We start from the raw sequence: 17,272 nt of genomic DNA, 5'->3' as shown, positions 1-17,272 counted from the left end.
TACGAATTGGAAAGTCGTGACGGGAATAAATTGAAACGCTTAAAGGAGCTGCTACGTTCCTTCTTTTATATTATATTTCGCTTAATTTTGCCAAATGTGTTATTTCGTTCGTTGAAAAGATGACATAAACGTCTTTCTGAGAACAATGAAAATTGAATTAAATATTATAAACGAGGTTATCACAAATTCAAAATAGAACGAAGAATGGAAGAAAGAATGAACTTATAATTTCCATTTTAATTCTTTCGTGCAATGATTTTTCAAGATCCAAAAATAATAATCGCGTGAAACAGATGTATCAGTGCACCCAGTGAACGTAATAACACGCAAAGGTTATTCTTCACTGAAACGGGGGGTGTAAGATCTCGGCGTGCAGCCCGTACTCTTGCCGCCATCTAAATTATTTATGTAAATATGCAAATCCCTCTCTGTCGGTACACACATTTTCGCCGCCACTCGCGATCGGGCCCAGCTTCGTGGACCAGATTTTTCCTCCCTTGAACTGCACCGTCGCGCGCGCACCGCGCCTCCGCGGTGAAGCGCATACGTATTTCATGCCGTACCGACGCTCAACTCGGCCCGCCATTTTCCCCGGACTCAACCTTAGGGGTTAGCCACGGTGGCTAACGACGAAGAACCGGTCGCTTCGTCCCTGTCCGCCTTCCGACCTCTCTCTCTCCCTCTCTCTTAGTTCCTCCACCTTGGACCCTCCGCCGCCACCGCCTCCCGCCCGCTTCCCTCTATCTCACGCTCGCTCTCTGTCTCTCTTTCCTCCACCATTCCAGCCCGCTCTCCGTCCCCCAACCCCTTTTCCGGAAAATCAATATGAAGTGGCGTTGGTATACGACGTGGTAGCTGCTACCGCGTGTGCCATCTCTCTTTATCCACCACGACCTTTCTTCCCGTCTCTTCGTCTTCTCTTTCGCTCCCTTGCTTTCGCTCTTCTTCGTTTTCCGCTTTCCCGTCTTTTTCTCGCGCGCACACAATCTCTCCCTCGTGCATCGTCCGGTTTCTCCGCTCTGTCTGGCTCTTCCGCTCGACGCGCCTTGTATCTTCACCGTCGAATCCACCTGGGACTCTCCAGGGGCGCCGAAATACAGACGGCAGCCTCCGGCCTTGCCGGCAGAGAATTCCGGCAGATCGGTCACCGAGTCACCAGGATTCATTCGCGCTGGCTGGCTGGCTGGCTGGCTGGTTGGCCGACTGGCTAGGTCAACATCCACCATTCCGCCACCACTGGTTGAATACTGCCGCGTGGCGGCGCCGTGCGTGTCGCCGTACCTTGCGCTTCCTTTCGGCGAACGTGCTCGATCCGCTTGGTCGCTTCTGTACGCGAGGAATATAATTTCTCTAAAGCGTTGAAAGCGTCTCCGCGCGAAAGAGAGGGAGAAAAAAAATATATACGAGAGAACTCGCGATAAGCTATCGCGCAAAGAACGGACTTCGCACCCTCTCCTTCGTGTCCTCGTATAATTCGATCTTATCGCTCGCAAACCATCGCGCGAATGCAACGTACGCAATTTTGCGCACCGTCTCGATCGATATATCGCCGTCGCGCCACGCTAACGACGCAATGCATCGTGATCTGGTTTTGATAACGCTCCTCGCCGTCTGCGCGGTCTTTTTCGTTTCGACTCAGACGTCGCGAGAAAGAGGTTTCTTTGCACCCAGCACGCGCGATACTTATTTATCATACGAGATACATGACGTTGTCATGAAAATTCTACGAGCTTGAATACATAGTTCGCTACTTTAACATTCTCGATGTTGCAGCGAGAGTTTCAGAGGTGGTAAGCTGCTCGTGGGTATAAAGGCATGTTCAAAGTTCCCTTCAACAAATACAAAACAAACAGACAAGAATTATCGGCCGCAAAAGTCAAGAATAATTATGTAGATAAAACCTTGGACCGGTGTGATTCGAGTTTTCTATTCGTCCGCTTTAAAAAATTCTCGCTTTCCATAAATCACACGATACTTGGCGGCGCACGTGAGCTAAACGTTCGCGACTACATTCATCAGATTAAAAATAATGTCAAGGTAGTAAAAAAGCCAAAGATAAGTTCTAATGCCCTCGAAAGAAAATCCTTTTCCCTTCGGGCGTTCTGCGGGGAAAACACGGCACTGCGCGTCATGCGCGCTGGCGTCTCGACCGGCACGGGTGGTGGTTCGCGCGCCCTAGGGGTTGATCGGCGCCGTCGTAGTGGAGAACACGGGGGACGCGGGAAGGGTGGGTTTGGCCAGGTAGCCGTGGCGAGGGGGTCGGACGGGAATGGTGGGAGCGAGAGTTACGGCGAGGCGAGGCGAGGTGACGCGAGAGGACGGGCACGCTAGGTTAGTAGCGAAGGTACACGTTGTACCAGCCGGCAGTAGCGAGAGCCGTGCTTAACACGGCCTACACGGCCTTCCCGCTGCGCGCGTTTACCGAAAAGGCGGCCGACCCCCGGCTCGATCCGCTTCTACTCGCCGTCGTGCCGCGCCGCGTCGCCGTCGTCTCGCAGACGGCGACTCTTCCGGCCGCGCGTGTTTTTCAACCCGATATATAAACGGGCGGCGAGACGCGCGCGCCTTGACTCTCCCTGTGACGAGCGACGACGAGGTGTGGATAATGGTAGCGCGAGGAAAGTGCCGGCGTCGCCGTCGTCGTCGAGTGGCGTCCCGCCGCCGCCGGCAGCCCGAGCGACGCTACTACTCGCGTGAACTGCAACCCGGTGAAGTCGCGGAGTGAACAACCCCTTCTTCTCGCGTCCTCTGATCTCGAGTCCTCTGGTACGTTCGGGATTTTAAGGCGTGGAGGAGAGGCTCTTCCGCGACGCGTGAACTCGACGGCGATGCGACGCTCGCGATGCGTGCGCGCGCGTGCGTGCGTGCGTCTCGACGTACGGAGGGGAAAAAAGGGCTTTTCGCACTGCGGGGTAGCGTGCCGCTGATCGAAGGGCCCCGGAGTGAGCGGCGTGATTCCACGCGGCGCCGTGTTCTCGCGTGAGGTCTTGCTCGCGCGAAACGAATGATCCGTCGGAAGCTCGCGTGAGAGCTCGCCGACAAGCGTGAAAACTATCGTACGCGTGGAAATTCGTGAGTGCGCGAAGGATATACGTGCGCGCATCATTCTTCTTTCCCGGATATTTTTTTGCAGATACGAGAAAATAGAGTGAACTCGTTACTCCGGCATGACTCGGCGATATAGCTACCGAAATCGATTAGCGTTGATTATTAATTAACACCGGAAGGACTGAAATCCAATGAACATTTCTCATAAATAAATATCGCACGTAAATTGAATTCTTCGCGAAAAAATATTCGTTATAATTAGCACGCGAATTAAACATTTACAAATGAAATGCAGCAAATGTATCTACTTATAATTTCGCTTTTATTTTTAGTCGAATAATTTTGCACGACCGGTTTTTCGAAATTCCGAGCAAGACAGATAAAACAATAATAATAGATATTGTATTGAAAAAACATTGGTCGATTATATCCAAGGATCGATACGTTAGGCAAACAGATGATAGGCTTTCCGGATTCGCACAGTCTGCGCAAAAAAAAAGCGAACAGGCATACCCTCAACGGGACTGTACTTTTACGAATTGCGTACTTGCAGTCAAAACCCAGGCCAATTTTCCAATCAAACGTAATAAAATTCTACTACGGCTTTGCGTTGCGGAAATTGATATCGCGGATGAGTCTCCTGCAACCACACAAAAATCTCTCTATCATGAATAGTAAGCCTCGATAAAAAAAATTTTTACAACGGATAGATAGATCAACAATATTTCTCGCTTACGCGTAGCTGTAAACTCGCAGAAAGCTTTATGAAAATTGATCAAGTGCATTATGCGTAATCGCATTTTAAAGAAATTTTATCCGGCGATACGTTCTCTTACGTTAATCAATACGCGCTTCTCAATTCAAAATGCGGCATACATTTTTAATGCAAGTTTTCTTCACGTTTAATGTTGTTGCCTATTTCTAAACTAGGATAAAGCTATGTACAGAACGCGACCGTACAATACGGCCGTCAATGAACTTCTCGTAGACTATAGCTACTAGATGGGGCAGAAGTATAAAAATTCTCACTTTATTGGCGGTATATAAAAATAAAATGGACTGTTAATCTTAGCTAAATAGAGATCTCCACACACACACAACCGTTCTTTTACTCTCGCGTCACGAGAAATAGTTAATTTCTTCAGAATTAACGTAACAGTTACGAGGCAGCAAGAAGGAAGACCGAAATCTAGTTACTTCTTTCGAGGGAGTTGATTATATTTCGGGTCAAGGAACTGCTACCTGCGTCTTCCGCTTGAAGCTTGTTTGTAATAACGTAAACTATCGGGTTACAAACGCGAAACTTCGCAAGTCTCGTAGAATGAAGCGAAATGCAAATTTGCTAATCCGGTAAGTTTCACACGATCGAATGGACAAAGTAATAAAATAATTCCCAGAAACTTTCTTCCTGATTACGCGAGATTTAATGTACGTCTTTCGTAACGGAAGTTACGGATCCCGTAATGAAGTTACACGCGAAACGTTCCCCATAGACTGCAAAGGCAAACTTAGAATCCGCTTGAAATATTGAAACGCGCTAATGGGCTCATTTGTCTATTTACGGACGCATCCGTCCGCGATTAGTCGTGCGAGTGCACGCAGATTCCAAGTTTCCGAATGCTAAAACGCGGAATATTACGTGGGCAAAGATAGAATCCCGCAAGCCTATCCATCTTATGTTCTCGCGACACATCGCCGTTTAACGCGCACGCGACAACAAGCTTCCTTCCTACGATTGGCAACGATAAAGCCGGGAGTAAGATGCGTGCACGTGTCAGGAGAAGACTATCACCGTTTCCGGTATGAGCGAATTATATGACGGTGAGCGTCGTGTGTTTGTGCTTTCAGTGACGATCCGGCGTAACGTTTTAGAGATTCCTACGACGTGTGAGCGCGAGTAACGACAGGAAGAGTCAAGTTTAAAGGTGCTCTAAAATCTCAGTGTTATTTCACTAGTGTTGATAACAAAAAAAAAAAAGTAGGGAAGATTGTGCAGTAACTGCAAGAACCGCGACGACGGACCGGCAAAGTTACAGTAGCGGGAGGAGAAGAAGAACTCGTGAAATCGCGAGGATACGAATCCAGTTGGATGTACGCAGGGGCCAGCATTGTGAATGAGTGATACATCTCGTGACATATCGGGCGGAGGGGATAAAATCGGGCGAGAGAGGAGCAGCACTTGCTCTCGATGAATTACAAACTGGTCTATGTTGATTTAACAATTTAACATCATCGCTAATGTAATACTACTAATAACATAATTCTCTTCTGAATAATAATGCTAATTTGTGTGAAGTGATTAAAATCTACCGTTTGTTCTAAATTTGAGAGATATATATATATATATATATATTCGCCGTATTGTAAGGAAGAAAATCTATAAATATAAACGTGTACGCGTACATACATCCACGTCGTTGACGAGAGTAATATAAAAGAAACATAAGAGAGCCGGTGAGGAAAGGGTGACGCTTAACGACCAAACGAATGTTGTCAATTACTATTTAATCGTCGTGTTAAAGTTTCGCCATTCAATTATTATAAATGTTAAAGTTGGTTTATCTGTAATTCCCCGTTAAATCTACCTCTCTTAAGTATCGACAACGAAAGCTAAACTCGGTAAACGGCCTATAAACTTATATTTACGTGTAAAGTGCTACGGGTCGCGCGGCCCGCAACTTCAACAATGATCGTACCTGGTTTGATAAGGTATTAAAATCTCCTTCTCGAAAGCTAGAGCGCCGTTTATCACGCATCGAAGGTAAGAGAATGACTTATATTTTTGTAACACGCCCGAGCAGTTTCCATGGTGATAATTTTATATCCTCGTTGTTATTCAATATCCAGATTATCGATACAAAATTGTTATGACAGCGAAAACTGCCAGTTAATTAAATTTTATTAGTTTCGAAAAATTGTCAGCTGTGATATTTAATTATTGATAAACGGGGGAAAAAAAAGCACTTTTAAAGCTGAAAAATTTGAGTGACGTTGCCAGTGACATTTGATATACGGCTTGTCAAAAAGCTTAAACTTCGAGATATGCAATTGTAGATGGGGATTGAAAAACGCGACGCTTTCGAGTAGCGTAACGTGCTTCTTGGTTCGCCGCAAACTTTTATTTGGCCTGCGTGCACCCGATATGCGCGCGATACACGTTGAATCTCGATGCTGTATATCCGGCGTTTCTCCCTCCCGCTGTCACGGAACTGTAGAAGAAAGAACAAAACGAGCCGCGCCGCGGCCGATTATTGCCGCGCGCGTGTACAATAGGTTTCCACAATGGAGCTCCATACATTTGTCGCTGTCACGCCCGCCTTCGGGCGCCGTCCTAATGTTCGCGAGCGAAGAATAACATTTGCACAGCATATTCATCGTTTCGAGAAAAATGTAGGATGCAATAGCACGGCGGAAAGACGCAAATGTAAATGAATCGCGTAATATTGCCGCGCCGCGCACCGGTTTCATGCGAAGTAATTTATGACTTCTCGAATTGCGCGCTAAACACTAATTAATTACGAACCAAATTAACTTACGTTTCTCTTAATGAGGTACTAATTACCCGCCGCGTACTTTATTTATATTCCATCCTAATCAGGCAGCACGAAATTGTAACGTTTGTTCAAGAATATCTTGTAACAGTTACGTGACGTGGTAACGGAAACGCAACTCGACTCCCGTCGGATTCGGGAAGCGTCTTTATTTATTGCAAACGCAATCGCTCTCTGAAGACTTTGCGATGAGAAGTTTACGACACGCTATTACTTCGTACTTACAACTGATAATCGGGGCTGCCACGACGCGAGTTAAACTGCAATTTGCGGCCGGAGTAACTGCGATCATACCGATATTTTTGCTCCTTTCTTTCCCCGACGTTTCCTTTTGTCGTCATCCGCTTCGTTCTTCCGCATCGTTGATCTCAATTACGTGACAGTCGGTTTGCCCGAACAGAAGATCTCTCCGTTACACGATGATCATTCTGTGGTCATTTCCTCTGAATGCCCGCGGCAAGGTGGCGCGGAATAGCACTTAGCAAGCCAGTTGGATCTTCCGATCGACTGGCCTCAATGTTCGTAGAATAAAACGATTCTACGGATGTACTTTACACTCGCAATATGCAAAAGAATAAAAAAAATAGTACAAATGTTAAATCGTTTTTTTTTTTTTTTTTTTTTGCAATATAAAATTTGTTCAAAGACAGCAAACATGCTACAAAAACAAATTTCTAAATTAAAAATCAACAATAAAAGCTATAAAATTCAAAGCAAATATCAGAGTGTAAAATATATTACAGCTCAGTGCGCAATAACGTTATAGAAATGTTTCAGCTCAATTTTTGGACTCTCTTCTGGTAGGATTGTAATCGATAACTACGATCACGCGTAAACACCGGTGCGCGCGGTAGTGCAAATTTTTTGATAATTGAAAAATGTCGAAAATTTTTAAGGTTTTATTTCAACGTTGGTTTGTTCATAATCATCTTTGGCGTTAAAAGCAAGCGTGCGGAAGCGTGCCAAAACACTTGTTGGCATATTTTCGAATTCGCCAATGTGACAGCGATGCCCGGCTGTACGTTCGCAGATTTTGTGGCGTTGACTTTGATGTGTTTCGATTCGCCCTTAGTGTTTTATGCAAATTGCAGGATCGGCAGCGGTCTAATGCGACTCGTGATACTCGTGATATCGTGACATACGCGATAAGTAATATGCAGATGAGCAGCATGCTACAGTGAGCTGAATAACACCGTGCTACTTTTAGCGCATTAAAAATACAGTGTATAATGTCACTTTTCAGATCGATTAAGCAGTAATTAAAACTCAGTAGCGTTTCTCGACGCGTTACTACGGCTGAGCGTTCAATTCGAGTGTATTAGCGCGTAACGAATGGATCGGGGACATGACGCAATTTTGCCAGAGCGGCTAATTACACGGTAGACGATCCGGTCGTTGCATTCGGCTGTACAGTTGCACCGAGCGCAATTCCATTCGCCGCGTCGGAATTTTTCCGCGCGAAATCATATTCGCGCGGAGAAGTCGGAAGCGCGGCACGCCGCGGTACGCCGCGGTACGTCGCAATTGTGCGAAAATCAAGATATGATACATGCGAGGCTGAATTGCCTATGCCCGCGATTGCACGCGTGCACGTTTATCGATCAAGATGCGACGAACCGAAGAGAGACGTAGGCGTTTCCACGATGAAAATTGAGTTGCGAACTTGGCGCGACGTTAACGCCGCTCGTCTATATGCAGCGCCAGACGTCTTCGATGAAAGCGGCGAGCGGCCGATCGCAGAACGCTACGTTGTCTCTCGCCGTGCGAACAATCCCGCCCTTCGAGCGTCAACGCGGGCGCGTCGTGGAATATTCAAAATCACATTTTCACCTCGCCTGTCACTCCTCTCTGACCTCGTGCTTTAAATATTTGCAATCGATGCGAAGGGTTCACGAGTCGTTGACTTCTCTTCCCCCACCGCTCTCCACCCCGCTCATTTTTCCGTCTCCCGCCCGCTTTTGTCCGTGCCCTCCCTCTTGTCCCACCACTCCTGCTTCCTTTATTTCTTCAACGATCCACTATTTTCAGCAGCCTCTCTCTTATCGGGTCCTCTTTCTGCAATCTTTCCTCCTCGCACTCCCGTCTCCCGATTCCCTCTCGTACTGCTCCCGATCCTGCTTTATCTCTCTCTCTCTCGCTCGACCTCTTCTCATGTCGATCGCTCGAGTTTACTCCAGACTCGAGACGACGGGAAAGTCGTCTCCCTTAACGTCAAGGCCGAGTTACTTCAAATACGAGATGTGTGCAACGATATCGCAACCCGCTTCGCGCCGGAAGTTCGCCACCGAGACGGCAAACTTTTCGCGCAATAGACGTGCATTCCGGGGTCGCCGGGCGAATTTTTCCCGACGGGCGCCGTCGATCAACGACTGCAGGCGGAATCGATTATTTTCGTGCGAGAATCTGTAGCGCGCGCGAAATTGATCGGGAGCAGTGAATCGGACGTGATTCAATTTGTCCCGATACGACGGAATTGACTGACTCCTGACTCGAGTTTGTTTTATCGGGCGAAAAGTCGTCTCTGCAACCGATGGCCTTTAATCGCGTCGCGATAATACAATCACAAATGTCCGCAGGAAACTGAATGGCAGGCGAGATGGATCTTTTGTGTGGCTTCTGTAACAATGACGGGAATGCAGAGATGGCAACACGTCATTGTATTTGCGGGAAGCACAATTTGTTGCGGGAAACCTTTGAAGTCGCGAAGAAATAACTCTTCCCGAGGCGGAAAGGCGCCTTTTTTTATTTCTCAAATTTTTTTACTTCTCCACTTACACCGTTTTCTCGAGCTCGCCCCCCCCCCCCCCCCGCCGTTCGCCTAAACTATATTACTCGATTTCCAGAATTCCACACTACCGCAATCCAGCTCTCCGGTCGGGGAATATAAATTTCATCCAAATCGGGAATAATGTTTTCCTAGCGAAATGGCTGCGTTCTTGTTTCAAGTTATTTTTACAACTTGGCGAGAATCGCTGGATTGTCAGCGGTCGTGACAGTCGTGGCCTATTTTCCCCATTCCCTTTTGTTCTTACCGCAGTACCGGTCTCTCCGGCGTCGCGGATAAACTCGCTGCGTATTTCGTAATTGCACCACCCGGGACACTCTTGTCGTGGAATAATCCGGTCGCCGATGGCGACCCTTTTATTTCACTCGACGACGCTCCGAGCTTAAAGACCGTCCTACTTAGGGAACGCCGGATCATGGTGGCGCCGCATCATTTGAATTTTATTCCACGTTCCCCGGCGCCGCTATCTAATTTTATACGAGCGGAACGGCAGCCGAACGTAACGAGTCATCGACGTAATTATGCGAGAATCTAACGACCTCCGGGAAGCCGTCCGATTATTTAAGGAAACGCTGCTACACTGCGCGTCGTCCTTTTATAATAGTACAAAAATTGATAGTGACGAACAATTTCAATTTGCGGCAATTTATCTTTGTGGGATATTACTACTGTCGGCTCGTAGCACTTCCGCAGTAATATTTCACAGATCCGAAATGTTCCGACAGCGAGTCATTAAGGACTCAGCAGCTGCTTACTTTCAAAAGCGGTCGTTTCCCTTAATCCAACGCGTCGACGTTAATTGTAAGTGGCGTTTATCTTAATTTCAATGTTGCGTCAAAAGCGTTATTACGCAATTCGCATTTTACCTTCTCAATTTACATCTAAATTCCAGAGGAAACTTCGAGCTGTTACCAACTGCTATTTTTTTTTCCTCACAAAAATGTCTCGTATTTCCAATGCCGACTTGCAACAACACACTCCACAAAATCAATACCGGTTTGTTGGTCGCTCGTTATTTACTTTTCGTTTTGCATCTGAACGTTATAGCGTTGATTTTACAATTGCAGATAGATGTCGAATTTATATCGCCTCGCGAGTCGTAAATTTGAATCTTCTATTATCACGGCTTTATCGCCGTCAATGAGGAACAATCGCGCATTATTTCGTATGAGAATCTTGCAACTATCGCGACACGTTCAGTCTTCATGTAGCGATTTTGACGACTGCAAACCGTTTCGCCGACACGAGGTCACGTTTCGCGGTTGGTATCGTATATCCGCTGGGAACTCTCGGCGCCTCGGAGCCATGAATTTCGGGCATGAGATCATATTTCGTATCATAACTCCTTATACAGCTAATGTTATAACGACATTTGCTGTAATAACGACAAACTATCTTTTCTCCACCTTTCCTTCCTTTCTCTCTATACGTCCGAACAAAATATTGTGATAAAGTTTATCGCGGAATACCGGCTTTCCTTTCAATAAACTCGATAAATCATTTCGCAACAATGCATCGGAGCTCGATAGATTAATGATGCAGCAGCCGAGTGGAGTTGGCGGGAACCAGACGTTACAAAAGATGTTGCATTGACGAAATTTCAATATACGTCGCGCCGGAATAAACGTATCAAACGCGTCGAAACCGTAACAGAAATACGCTTGGCATGTATGAAAAGTTTTCATTGATTTTGTATTCCGCCGCGAAGCTCGCCATTGTGGGAGAAACGAATTTATTGCGCGAAAGCGCATTACGGATCTCAAAATCCAATGCGCTCGGAATTCACGAAATTGGCTAGAATTTATAACTCACAATAATAATTTCAAAAATGAAATATTCTTTCGATTATGTGCAGTCCGAAATGCATTTGGTTTCCAATCGCTGTCTCCGATACATTTTTCCACGCGAGGAGGTCTCTATTCTCACAGTCGACGATCGAAAACATTATAATTTCGACATGTTCAATTTTCGTCGGTCATAAAATATACATAATATATTGTCGCAGATAAGAGCTCATTTTCGTATGCAGCATCAAAATGTGAGTAGTCACTGAAATATTACCCACCTGAATATACAAATAGCAACGGAGAAATCTGATTCTTGCATTTTCTCGGATTATTACGTTCTGATTTGACGCGACAACGTCGGAGTTGTTCTCCACGATTCATATTCTAAGCCCCGCTGGCTAAAGGAGAATTGAGCTGAGACATGCCGTATTTCTTCATCTTATATAGAGAAAAGATGCGGCTGTTTGCGTGTCTCTTCGTTGTTTTTCGCTAGCGTGCACACTAGTATGAGAATAACCTGGGAGATCAAAAGGCTTCAACGTATGCTGTTCGGGAGCCCCGTGCGCGTCCCGCAGATTGCACATCGTTGACCTCTCATTCCACTCTCTATCTCTATGACGGTGCATTCTAGTTTCCGTTTGCCGCCAAACGATTACATTGCACACACACGGCCAGTTCGATATAATATAACTGTGCTAGAATTCGAAACGGGAGACCGGAAGAGGATATATGCACGCCGTCGTGCGCATCGACGGCGACAGCTGCATCGCCGCGATGAACGCTGCAACGAAAGTGCACTCTCCTATCTCGAACGTAGCTAGAGCTTCTATCGGTATGATTCTATCGGCGCGAGCTGCACTTTTCAATTACCTTTAACGCTGTTAGGCATCGATCTGAGGGGTATCGCGCCGAGCCATTCGATAGTCGACGCGCTGTGAAAATGAATACACAGATGCAATAACAGTAATTGTTTCGTGAAAAATTTATATGCTACGATATCAATTTTATTGATCATTTAAGAATTATTTGATTTCAAAATTTTGTTGATTATTATTATATTTAGTATTATTTTGATATTATTTTATTATATTTATTACATTATTATTATTGTATTATTATTTTTGTTTAATAAAAATACTTTACTTTACAAAAATCATTTTAATAGAATATCAAAATTAACGGTCGTCTTTCTTTTAAACTAGCGTTAAAGTCTCCAATACTTTTGCGTACTTTGCTCATTAACGCCCTAGAGCGTTTTCCTTAACAATAGGTACGTTGAACAATACATTTTTCATTTTAATTATCTCGTATAAAAATTACGATCGCGTGTAATCACGAAATCTACGAGAAAAAAAGACAGACGGACAAGGGCCGCGAGGCTAATTTGCTAAGCTGACACTGATATTAGGAAATGATTAATCTCCTGCGGCTTGAAGCGCGCGAAGAACGAGGACGCGAGATATACATAAAGCCCATTATCATCCTCACCGGTCCTCGGATGACGCAACCGCGAATTTCAGCACTTTTCGTCGAACACGAGAAAAATAGCGGAGGCGCACAGACGTATTAGCGTAATTCGGGCGTTTTGCGGCCGCGTCTGTACCCCTTTTATCTTTGCACATTCGGGCGTTTTGCGGCCGCGTCTGTATCCCCTTTTATCTTTGCACCCCCGCGCCGTAATACCATCCTAACGACGTTTTCATGCTGCCCGGCCTAATGAAGCGACACAGCTGATATCGGCGACGGGAAGAAATCATGGCAGCGCGATATCGTCACCGCGATAAACGGCGCGGAAAAACGAAAATTAAAACCACACTGGCTTCGATCCGGCTGTTTTTATTTTCGCTTCGAAAATATTCGACGTATTATTTCGGCTGCGGCGCGACATTTATGTACCAGATGTGCGTAATACGATTTTATTATTTCATTCTTCGTGATTTTCAGCGCTATACGAATGCTATCATAAAACCGACGCGTAAAATGAAAGCTATAACGTCATCAGGTATATATTCGATATATTTTTAATTCACTTTTTATTTTTCAGTTTCGCGTTTATTATACTATATTTCCAATCTGTTTTTTAACTATAATTTTACATTTGTAATACTATAATTGTAGGAATTGATTTGTGTTTTTATTGTTATTTCAGCTGAGAGAGATATATCAAACTTTTTTAAAGGAAACTTTACTCGCGATCGTTCTTCATAGATATTTATCGGATTGACATATTTCTCGCGGGAAAACGACAACTACATTTGATATATCGCGATAATAAGACGCGTCTGCAGCGAGAAAAGTGTTATTTGTACGTCCAATCTTTTCTGCATACGTACGTGACAATGTCCGAAGCTCGCCATCCGTGGAGAACGAGGTGCACTCGGAAAATTTACTGTCGTGCCAGTGCGTCAGCCATTGACCGCATGCAATCTGCCGACCACGACGCTATCTCGTGTTCCCCCGATCTCCCAATAATTTATCGCGATTGTCGGCGGCGAGCAACCCTCTTGCGGCTATAATTCCCGTCGTACACGCGGGGAAGGAGAGAGAGAGAAAGAGAGAGAGAGAGAGAGAGAGGGGGGGGGGGGAGAGAGTCTTCCCGATGCACCGCCGTCGACTGTGATCGATCAGCGATGGCTTTCTGCTCTTGTCGCGTCGAATTTCGCGCAGTTCCTTCGGCCGAGTCCCAAACGGCGGAACGACATCTATCAAATATTCGGGATTACACGAGCAATTCTGCCGCATTGTCGTGCGCGATTAGAATATTCCCGTGATCCCGCTATGCGATCTCATCGTGACGGACGGGATAACGTGTTGACTCGGCGCGTGTCGGCTCGGCGAACATTTGTCGCGTCGCTAGAAGCTTCGCTCGTTTTACAGCGTCTAACAATTCCTCGTGTCGCGGATATTCACGTTGTATCCATAGGGTAAACGGCGCCGGAGGACCATACCTAGCCGCGCGCGTCAGAAAATTGTACAGCTTGTCGGGGAGATTACGTATGACTGTAATCTTCCCGAGCTTGTGATCTATGATACGCGAGGGAACCCTTTATGGAGCCCAGCTCGACGTTCGTGCCCTCTTCACCTTTCCTTTAGTTTGCTTCGACGATAAATCGTATCGCGCGCACAGTCTCGGACGAAATTTTTCCCTATTTTCCGCACCGGAAGAAAGAAGAAAACAAAAAGGGTACATATTTTCCCGCCCGTCCCGCATCTGTCTTTCACTTTGCTTCCGTTTATCTCCAAGGACGGTTAACCGGAAGGGTGATGCATCTCGTACCGCGGCGTACGTACCCGAAAATTTGGAAGTCAGGCGGTGTAATTGCAATTTCACCCGCGAGAGTCACGTCTCTCATTTTCTTCCCGTTGTGGGGAGAAACTAAAAGGAGAGAGAAACAGTGTAGAGTTTCGCGCGAAACAAAAATATTTCGCAGGCATATGTGTTACAGAATTATCATACTTATGTCCATTTTATTTTATTTTATACGCGGCAGCATTCGCGCGAATCTCTTGCGTCACTTTCTGCACGCGGCGCTCAGTGTTGCTGGAAGTTTTGCGAAATAACTCAGGGAAATTCATACGCAAGACTCGGGTGCTTTTGCACATCATGAAACTATGTAGACATCGTTGGACGAATTCTCGCAAGTCCGTGGCCAGGATGGGCGCGATTTAAGTGAATAAGCGTCGTTGCACAATTTCACCCGCGAACTCTGCCAGTTATACCGCGAAATTGTTCCGTAATAGCCGTGTTATAACAATATTACCTGTTATAGCCCTCTTTTTGATAATTAATAATTCGGTGTTCAGGACGGGCGGAAGGGGGGAGAGTAATTTATTGAAAGTATCCGGTAAACACGTAATAACGTGCATACCTACATTGCGTTTCGAACGGTTAGCGAAAACAATTATTATTATTATTTCGCCCCTTCGTAAAGCTCATTATTATTTCTCTATTTTGCACATTTTCTGTTCCATGAAGTATACACTATAGCTTGAATACGAAATGAAATTATATGTAATAAAATAATTAAATTATAAAACCGAAAATTAACTCTTATTGCGATATTAATTAAAGAAGTTATCGAATTGATTTAGCGCGACGATTGCATCTGTTTTGTTTTCGCGCAACAATACGTTTCAGTCCATGGTCTCAAGATAAATGATACTGCAAAACGATCGTGTTCATACAGAAAAAAAATCCAATCTCGTCTGACGGAACTATCGATCTTCCTCACGTGTCCTCCTCTCGATGGATATGTGACTACAGCTAATAAATTGCGATCGAACGCGGGATGCTTTAATGCGCAAGGACATTCCGTTTAATTCCGAGCAAATTGGAGAACGATGAACGAGCGAGAAAATAATACGCTACGAATAATCGACACAGCGTTTTAATAACCGTGCAACAAAATTTGAACAAGACGGCATAAATTTATATTTGCGCGTATATTCTCACTATTTTTCCACTGAAGATATCTTCCGTCCCTGAGCGGTTTTCACGAAAATAAATATTGAAGGTGTACGATTTTCTGTCTTTTTCTTTTGTAGCAGTCTTGTGACCCACAGGGAAAAGAAACTCGGTACACCCTCAACCATAGGAGCTTATTCTCGTTATTTGAAAATTTCTCAGATCGTGTACGATTTTCCGAAATTTGAGATAAAAATTTTACGAGAGATAGTTTGAATTTTCTCAGACGATTTAAATGTGTTAGACTATTGAAATAAATTCAAATAAAATGCAGATCACATAAATTACTCCTAAATTTCATTAGATCTCTAAATAGCAATTATATAAAGCTCTTTTTGATGAGAAAAGTACGCATTTATTCTTTCTTTTTCGCGGGACACATTTTGCCGTCGAAGATACTCTCTATAATCAATATTTTTTTCCCTCATTCATCGACGTATCCGAAGCGACTGGAGATCGATCTATATTAAACAAAATCCTGAATTTAGCGCATCTCTTCCGGGGCCGTGCTTATTGCTTTACCCATCGAAGAAAGAAAGAGAGAACAATGTTGTATTGATCGTTTACTGTAAAGATAATGTTGGAGGTCTGATTGATTCTCGTGACGTTACAATGACAAATATATTCTTCAAGAAAAAAACTTTACAAAGAGAATACGGACGAGCAATATATAGCCGTGTATTACCATAATATTTCGTAGAAGTTTCTTCTTATTGCTACTCTCGAACTTTCTGTCTATAGTATTCATAACTCTGCTTAATATTCACGACTATGATTCTTCAGCTATTCAGAAGTAGACTTTTGGGATCAACTGACGTGCAATCCACTTTTAACCACTTAGCCAGCAATATTCGGTTTTGCTGCTCCGCCATTGAAGACAACACATCGCTCGGTACGCCATCTAAATAATGCAATCGCATTCCGCTGTGGCTCTACTTAACGGCTTAAAGATATCTGTTTCCTTTGCACGTACGTTCTTCGACTCTTCTTCTTATCCTTTCTTCCGCAACTCACAATGCCTTCTCTCTCTCCTTCCTCCCTCCGCGTTCCTTCAAAGCACTTTCTTATATGTAAATTTCACATTTTTGCACTGGTGTAACGGCTTTAGGAAAGCTCGTCCTAGGCTCATAACGTAACCGCTTTTATCTTCTGTCTCACTTATTCCGCCGGGCGGGTAAATTTAATCGCGGCTCGCTTTACACGGAACGTTTTGCTCAGAACTCGAGGCAGCCGGAGACGAAAAAGCATGATTGCGCGATCGCGAGCCAAGATAATAGTCAACATTATTGCGCTTCATGGATATTCAGGGCCACGCCGTAATCTCTCCATTTGAATATCCGCTCTGTGGCATCTCTCCCGGGCCCAGGGCTTGTACCGGGTACAAGGGGCAATCGAGCCACTAATTCGCCACGAGAACATAGGTAACCGAATGCGAGCACTGTCGTCCACCCCCCCCCTCCCCCCTCTGTGCAATCGTAAAATCTAATTTATTGCATCGGGGAGAGACATCTTTTTTTACGACACTCCCGTTCTAACATCGATCTTCGTTGAAGAGCCGATAAATGTAAATGATAAATGTACGTCGATTTTCGTGACAGCGGCTCATTAGGAAAATTAAAGAAGGAGCGATGGGGGA

At 45.0% G+C, this 17,272-nt stretch overlaps 1 protein-coding gene and 1 long non-coding RNA gene across 16 annotated transcripts in view; one reads left to right on the top strand and one right to left on the bottom strand.

Annotated features, from left to right (window-relative positions):
* Positions 1-44: 44 nt before the first annotated feature.
* Positions 45-1,033, bottom strand: LOC137000339 (uncharacterized). The gene is made up of 2 exons (XR_010890598.1): positions 443-1,033; positions 45-136 (listed from the first exon to the last, which is right to left on the bottom strand). It is a non-coding gene; the product is annotated as an uncharacterized lncRNA (long non-coding RNA).
* A 1,200-nt stretch (positions 1,034-2,233) lies between these two features.
* Positions 2,234-17,272, top strand: part of unc-13 — a 93,655-nt gene continuing 78,616 nt past the window's right edge. For 4 of the 15 annotated variants that reach the window (XM_067356504.1, XM_067356510.1, XM_067356505.1 and 1 more), the window contains exons 1-2: positions 2,264-2,766; positions 4,897-5,809. The gene's annotated coding sequence lies outside the window, so the exon portion shown is untranslated. Of the gene's footprint in view, positions 3,073-4,896; positions 5,810-17,272 lie in introns of all 15 variants that reach the window. The other 11 variants (XM_067356496.1, XM_067356501.1, XM_067356500.1 and 8 more) reach the window with 6 other exon arrangements.

Source organism: Linepithema humile, chromosome 6 (assembly GCF_040581485.1).
Source record: "Linepithema humile isolate Giens D197 chromosome 6, Lhum_UNIL_v1.0, whole genome shotgun sequence".
NCBI lineage: Eukaryota > Metazoa > Arthropoda > Insecta > Hymenoptera > Formicidae > Linepithema > Linepithema humile.
This window is presented reverse-complemented; position numbering and strand designations above follow the sequence as displayed.